This window comes from Heterodontus francisci, unplaced genomic scaffold (genome assembly GCF_036365525.1).
Source record: "Heterodontus francisci isolate sHetFra1 unplaced genomic scaffold, sHetFra1.hap1 HAP1_SCAFFOLD_102, whole genome shotgun sequence".
NCBI classification, from domain to species: Eukaryota; Metazoa; Chordata; class Chondrichthyes; order Heterodontiformes; family Heterodontidae; genus Heterodontus; species Heterodontus francisci.
Genome location: NW_027140380.1, coordinates 2663930 through 2672233, shown reverse-complemented (window position 1 = coordinate 2672233; position 8304 = coordinate 2663930). Strand labels below are relative to the sequence as shown.

Below are 8304 nucleotides of genomic sequence, written 5' to 3'. Positions count from 1 at the left end.
AGGTGCTCTACAAATTTACACACAAGTTGTTGTTGTTTTTGGTCTGGAATGTATTGCCTGAGAGAATGGTGGAAGGAGACTCAATCGTAAGGTTGAAAAGGGAATTTCGATAAATAGTTGAAAGGAAATGAAAGAGCTGCCACAGGCACGATGGGCCGCCCTGGTTGTGGATGTCGTCGTCATCCTTCCTTCTACGTGAGATGATGGACGTGCAGCAAATCCATTGGTGATGGGATAGTTTCCCATGGTGCACTTTGTCCGATAGCTGAAGAGGTCAATCTGTGAGAGGCAGGTTCTTCCACAAGTGACACATATGAGGTGGGATTATCAGGTGTCGCTGTTTTCCATGTTGGCACCTCCTGTCAAGCTGCTATAGTCACTGATTGTCATGGTGACGCACACACCAGTCCAGGGGTAATATCACCATTTCCCTCTGTTGTTGGCCAGTGTCTCCCATGTGTGAAAATCGATGTTTCGGGCCTTCATGTCCTGCTTGCAGGCATCCTTGAAGTGAGGCTTTGGGCATCCAACTGGTCTTCTGTCTCCGGCGACCTCCGCATACAGAATACCCTTGGGAATGTGTCATCTTCCATCCTGCGAACGTGCCTGAGCCAGCAAAGTCACCTCTGCTTGACGAGTGTGAGCATACTCGGGAGATTTGCTTTTGAAAGCATTGTTACATTTGTGATGTTGTCCAGTGTTTATTTGCGCAGTGTCTCACTGTCTTTTGCACAACTGCCTTGGCTAATTTCAAGTCATATAATGTTCTGGCTGCTGGTTTCATGTTGTGCATCAGATCGGTTCTGCTTTTTGCTTCAATAGCAGATGTCATCTCTGCTGAGTAGGTGGGGAAGAGACAGTTGCCCACCTCCTTCTGGAATGTGTCTTTGCAAAGCAGGTGTGGAAAGAGATGCAGCGGTTTTTGTTGAGGTTCATCCCAAGCAGCTCTGTAACACAGGAGTCTGTGCTCGACGGGCTGTTCCCAGGGATGCACAGCGAGATAAACATCAACTGCTGCTGGAGGACCATCAATTCGGTGAAAGACACTCATTGGTCTGCCCGAAACTTGCTGGTCTTCCAGCGCAAAAAGTTGTCCACTACCGATTGTTGCAGACTGGCACATTCCAAGGTCCAGGACTACGTGCTGAGGGACACACTAAAGCTTGGGGTAGCCGCTGCAAAGGCTCAATGGGGAAAGACCATTGTGTAAGTTCCTCCCGCCATAGTGAACTAAGGAACTGGACCCATGGGAAACCCCTCAGGCTGTATACACCAAATATGGTTTTGCTGCAAAATGTACATGGCAGGTAAAATGGAATGGAAGGGTTGTGAGGCAACTCACTCCTCTATTAAAGAAAACTGATTTATTTCACACTTTTTGAAATGTCATAGAGTCATGGAGAGATACAGCACTAAAACAGGCCCTTTGGCCCACCGAGTCTGTGCTGACCACCAACCACCCATTTACACTAATCCTACATTAATCCCATATTCCCTGCCACATCCCCACCTTCCCTCAATTCTGCGACCACCTACCTACACTCGGGGCAATGTACAATGGCCAATTTACCCATCAACCTGCAAGTCTTTGGCTGTGGGAGGAAACCAGAGCACCCGGCGGAAACCCACGAGGTCACAGGGAGAACTTGCAAACTCCACACAGGCAGTACCCAGAACTGAACCCAGGTCGCTGGAGCTGTGAGGCTGCAGTGTTTTTTTCCAGATTTTTATGAATAAAGTATATTTTGGAAAAACAAAATTCTTAATGAAGTAGGTGCAGTCGATGGGTGCACCTCCTTCACTATCTTTCACCGCCACCCTAACGGTGTTACGCACCCCCTGGCCTGGATCTCTGGTGTTGGTTGCAGCCATTTTTACTTGACGTTTTCCTGGGACAAGTACTAAATCCTCAACTGACAGGGAAACCACCACCACGGTAGATCTCCAATCCCAAAGGGCGAAATGCCCTAAATACGGTGCTGAAACCACCTCCCACCCCCAAAAAAACACAAAAACTGCACCTGCATTATCAAACGCCACTGATCACGGTCTCTCTCCTGCCAGCTAAGTCCAAGCATTGAGGTGGAGAAGTGCATACTTGGAGCTGCGAAGAAACGAGCACGAGTGTTTATAGCAAAAAATAATTGGGAGCTGAAACACTGTCCAGCAACAGCTAGTAAATTCTATTTTTGATTCATATAATCAGTGGTGAGCGCAAAAGCTGACCCCCAACAATCACAAATTCGGCAGTTGAGTATCCCACATTTGAAGACATCGCAGGCATCAGCAAACCCACAGGACAATAGGTTAGCCTCATCCTGGGAGAACTTTTTTCTTTATTTCCAAAATATACTTTATTCATAAAAATCTGTAAAAATTACATTCCCAAACAGTTTAAAACAGCATTAAGTCAAAAAATACGAACAGTGCAAAGGTGATCAGTTTCCTTCTATACAATCATGAGTTGCCTCACAACTCTTCCATTTCATTGTCATTTTACATTTACAGCACACAGAATTTTCCCGATACAGTTCGAGGGATTTCCCATGGATCCAGCCCCTCAGTTCAGCTTGGTGGGGGGACCTTACACTGTGGCCTTTCCCCATTGAGCCTTTGCTGCGGCTGCCCCAAGCTTAAGTGCGCCCCTCAGCATGTAGTCCTGGACCTTGAAACGTGCCAGTCTGCAACATTCCGTCACAGAAAACTCTTTGCACTGGAAGAGCAGCAAGTTTCTGGCAAACCAAAAGGCATCTCCCGCTGAATTGATAGTCCTCCAAGCAGTTGATATTTGTATCAGTGTGCATCCCTGGGAACAGTCTATAGAGCACAGACTCCTGTGTTACCAAGCTGCTTGGAATAAACCATGACAAAAACCACTGTATTGCTTTGAACTTTTTTTTTTATTTCCAAAATATACTTTATTCATAAAAATCTGCAAAAATTACATTGCCAAACAGTTTCAAACAGCACCAAAAAATACAAACATTGCAAGGGAGATCAGTTTCCTTCTATACTCTCATGAGTTTCTTCACAACCCTTCCATTTCACTATTGTTATGCCACTTACAGTTTCACATTTACAGCAAAAGAAAATATCAACAAAACAGTTCGAGGAGTTTCCCATGGATCCAGCCCCTCAGTTCAGCTTGGTGGGAGGAACCTTACTTTTTTTTTTATTTCCAAAATATACTTTATTCATAAAAATCTGTAAAAATTACATTGCCAAACAGTTTCCAAACAGCACCAAAAATACAAACATTGCAAGGGAGATCAGTTTCCTTCAATACTGTCATGAGTTTCTTCCCAACCCTTCCGTTTCACAATTGTCATGTCAATTACAGTTTTACATTTACAGCAATTGAGAATATTAACGATACAGTTCGAGGGGTTTCCCATGGATCCAGCCCCTCAGTTCAGCTTGGTGGGGGAACCTTACACTGTGGTCTTTACCCATTGAGCCTTTGTTGCGGCTGCCCCAAGCTTTAGTGCGTCCCTCAGCACGTAGTCCTGGACCTTGGAATGTGCCAGTCTGCAACATTCGGTGGTGGACAACTCTTTGCGCTGGAAGACCAGCATGTTTCGGGCAGACCAAAGGGCGTCTTTCACCGAATTGATAGTCCTCCAGCAGCAGTTGATGTTTGTCTCGGTGTGCGTCCCTGGGAACAGCCCGTAGAGCACAGACTCCTGTGTTACAGAGCTGCTTGGGATGAACCTTGACAAAAACCACTGCATTTCTTTCCATACCTGCTTTGCGAAGGCACATTCCTGGAGGAGGTGGGCGACCGTCTCTTCCCCACCACAGCCAACGCGGGGGCACTGTGCGGAGGGGGCGAGACTTCGGGTGTGCATGAAGGATCTGACGGGGAGGGCCCTTCTCACCACCAGCCAAGCTACGTCTTGGTGCTTGTTTGAAAGTTCTGGTGATGAGGCATTCCGCCAAATGACTTTGACGGTCTGCTCGGGGAACCATCCGACAGGATCCACCGTTTCCTTTTCCCGTAGGGCCTTGAGGACATTCCGTGCAGACCACTGCCTGATGGACCGGTGGTCAAAGGTGTTTTCCCGCAGAAACTGCTCCACGAAGGATAGGTGGTAAGGCACGGCCCAACTGCATGGAGCATTCCGCGGCAATGTGCTCAGGCCCATCCTTCGCAACACCGGGGACAGATAGAACCTCAGCACGTAGTGACACTTGGAGTTTGCGTACTGGAGATCTACACACAGCTTGATGCTGGAGGACCATCAATTTGGTGATAGACACTCTTTGGTCTCCCCGAAACCTGCTGGTCTTGCAGTGCAAAGAGTTGTCCACGACCGAGTTTTGCAGACTGGCACATTCCAAGGTCCAGGACTACGTGCTGAGGGGCGCACTAAAGCTTGGGGTAGCCACTGCAAAGGCTCAATGGGGAAAGACCACTGTGTAAGGTTCCCCCCGCCATATTGAACTGGGCAGCTGGACCCATTGGAAACCCCTCGTGCTGTATACACCAGATATGGGTTTGCTGTAAAATGTCCATGTCAGGTAAAATGGAGTGGAAGGGTTGTGAGGCAACTCACTCATGTATTGGAGAAAACTGATTTCCTTTGCACTTTTTGGAATGTCAACTTGGTGCTGTTTTGAACTGTTGTATATTGCATTTTTTACAGATTTATATGAATAAAGCATATTTTTAGGAATAAAAACCTGGGGATTCATATGCATAGTTCTTTGAAGGTGGCAGGACACATTGAGAAAGTAGTTAGCAAAGCATATGGGATCTTGGGCTTCATAAATAGAGGTACTGAGTACAAAAGTAGGGAAGTTATGCTGATCCTGTATAAATTTCCAGTCGGTCCACAACCAGAGAATTGCATCCAGTTCTAGTCAACACACTTTTGGAGGGATGTGAGTGTCCTTGAGAGGGTGGAGGAGATTTACCAGAATGGTTCCAGACATGAGGGATTTTAGCTGTAAGGTTGGTTTGGAGAAGCTGGGGTTGTTCTCCTTGCAGCAAAGGAGATTGAGGGGAGATTTGATAGACATGTACAAGATTATAATAAATATGACAGGTTTAGATAACTTACAGGGCGATGGGGATAGAGCGGGGGAATGGGACTGAATGGATTGATTTACATGGGCTTGATGGGCAAAATGACTTCCTGTACTGTAGTGACTCCAGGACTCAATGACTCTCTCTCCTTCTCTCTCTCTCTCTCTCTGTCTATCGCTTTACCTCTCTCTGCCTCTCTCTCTCTATCTGTCTTTAGCTGGTCCTCTAACTTTCTATCGCACTCTCTCTCTCTCTTTTTTTCACACTCTCTCTCTCCATTACACACATATTTGTCAATCACATGTCAAAGAAGGAAGCGTAATGAAGGAATGTCTGTGCCCTTGAAAATGTTTCCAGCAGAATAGTTAAATGTTTAAAGTTTCTGTTGGGAGTTTGACCTGAGATGGTGAGACACAAGGATGTGAGGTTATTAAAGTCTTCACCAAATGTAATAGGGAATAATTTTCTTCACTGGTGAACCCAAAGGAACAAATATGGCACAAGAATGAGAAAAGTCAGAGGATTGAGAAACATCCAATGGTTCTTCACATATACAAGTCAGCAGACCCACAGAAAAACAGCAGGTTGAGAGTTCAGATCCAGTGATAGACTTGACAAATATCGAGCCAGTGCTTTATTCTTTATTAACGTGACATCTGTCCACTTGGCTATTGCACCTCGTCTCGATGTATCTGATAATACTGATACTATTTGTATTCCACAGTTGCTTTGAAGTCACAGGCAATATAAATGGATTGGGAATGTCAATGGTCAGGAACCATCAATGGATTGGGAAAGTAAATGGACTGGAAAATATCAGTGGATTGGGAAATTCTATAGACTGAGTTAGATCAATGGATTGTGACAGTTCAGTACATTGTGAAACATCAATGGATTAGGAAACAGGAATTAAAGGGACAGATGGAGTTCAACCTGGAAAAGTGTGAAGTGATTCATTTTGGAAGGTCGAATTTGAATGCAGAATACAGGCTTAAAGACAGGATGCTTGGTAGTGTGGAGGAACAGAGGGATCTTGGGGTCCATGTCCTTAGATCGCTCAAAGTTGCCACCCAAGTTGATAGGGTTGTTAAGAAGGCGTATGGTGTGTTGGCTTTCATTAACAGGGGGATTGAGGTTAAGAGCCGCGAGGTTATGCTGCAGCTCTATCAAGCCCTGGTTAGACCACACTTGGAATATTGTGTTCAGTTCTGGTCGCCTCATTACAGGAAGGATGTGGAAGCTTTAGAGAAGGTGCAGAGGAGATTTACCAGGATGCTGCCTGGACTGGAGGGTATGTTTTACGAAGAAAGGTTGAGGGTGCTAGGGCTTTTCTCATTGGAACGAAGAAGGATGAGAGGTGACTTGATAGAGGGGTACAAGATGATGAGAGGCATAGATAGAGTGGATAGCCAGAGACTTTTTCCCAGGGCAGAAAGGGCTATCACCAGGGGGCATAATTTTAAGGTGATGGAGGAAGGTTTCGGGGAGATGTCAGAGGTAGGCTCTTTACACAGAGAATGGTGGGTGCGTGGAATGCACTGCCAGCGGTGGTAGTAGAAGCAGATACATTAGGGACATTTAAGCGACTCTTGGATAGGTACATGGATGATAGTAGAATGAAGGGTATGTAGGTAGTTTGATCTTGGAGTAGGTTAAAGGTTCGGCACAACATCATGGGCCGATGGGCCTGTACTGTGCTGTACTGTTCGATGTTCTATGTTCCAGATGAAAGGATTGCATTAATTAATGGATTAGAATGTGGAGAGGCAGGAGAAAATGATGCCATTTTAGGGGGCCGGGGGTTAGTAGAAACAGACCAGGTCTATTTTACTCTCTATCTCATTCCTTTCTTCTATCTGGCTCATTATCACATCCTCTCTCTCTCAGAGCGGTGGGAATCACTGGAACCCACACTTGTTGCTCAGGTTGTTTGGTTCCGGGAAAATACAAGGTCCACATCAGATTGACAGGAAAGATAAATGTGATTCAGAGCCAATCATATTCCTTTTGGTGATGTGTGCTCAGCCTTGTTCTATCAGCAAAGGCAGCAGGAAATGCAAATCCTGAAGAGTTTTGATAGAGTGAAGAAGGAGAAAGTGTTGCCAGTGACAGAAGGGTCAGTAACCAGAGGAAACACATTTAAAGTAATTGACAAAAGAATTAGAGTTGTGATGAGGAGATTGTTTTTTCAGCAGTGTGTTGCTCTGGTCTGGAATGCAATCCTGAAAGGTCAGTGGAAGCAGATTCAATGTTAACTCTAAATGGAATTGTATAAATACCTGACATGGAAAATATAACAGGACAATGGGGGAAAGGACAGGAGTGCGGGATGTGGGATTAATAGAATAGCTCTGTTAAATATCAAGCAAATGCACAGTAATAAGGTTGAGTGCTTGGACCTCAGTTACTTTCACTCTATCAATGGCAGAGAAGGCTCGAGGGACCATGTGGCTACTCCTCATGTTCTTCCCAGTGTCCAGGAGAAAGTGTAACATCACACTGATTTCCAGATGGCCAAAACAAATACAACGGACATCTTTTCTGGTAACATCACATTTAAAGTGAGAAATTAATCATAAGGCACAGACGGGGATTGAACCCGTGATCTTCAGTTTACGAGACTGACGCCTTACCACTTGGCCACCATGCCTTTTGTTAATAGATACCTGAGGCTCCAGAGGAGGATTTGTGATTCTTTTTCAGTTTGGTTGAAACAGCATCGAGAAACATGCACAGAAATAAAGAGGGATTGTGGAATGGGAAACAGATCAGCCTCATTTACATCATCAGCATCATGAAATCTTCATTCAGACGTTCCATTCTCATCCTCAGCTTTTCTCACATCTGTACAATAATATAAGAGTGGACATTGGGTTGTTACTGGGCTGATTATATAAATAGACTATGTGCATCATCACAGGAAGTGATGTAATATAATCTGTCCGGCACCTCATGGAGAGTTGTCGATGAAACCTTCAATGCAAGATGTGTAGAGTAAACTCAGGTTATTTTAACCGTCAGATTCTTATAAATTGTGTACTGAGCCTTGACAGATATCAGAATATTATATGGGGGCCACAGTAAACCAAAGCAATGATGGAGAAATCTTTGCCTGTACCTTTGAAAAGGTCACTGGACTGAACCAAGCCGAGGAGTGGCCGAGATGGTTCCAGAGGTTTGCAAGGTATCGTACTGCATCGGGTCTCGTGCAGAAGCCAGACATGGAGCAGGTCAGTACACTATTGTCTGCCATGGAGGGAGTGTGTAGGCTACGT

General features: G+C 45.2%; 1 non-coding gene across 1 annotated transcript; it reads right to left on the bottom strand.

Annotated features, from left to right (window-relative positions):
• Window positions 1-7607: 7607 nt before the first annotated feature.
• Window positions 7608-7679, bottom strand: trnat-cgu (transfer RNA threonine (anticodon CGU)). The gene has a single exon. It is a non-coding gene; the product is annotated as a tRNA-Thr (tRNA).
• Window positions 7680-8304: the final 625 nt, after the last annotated feature.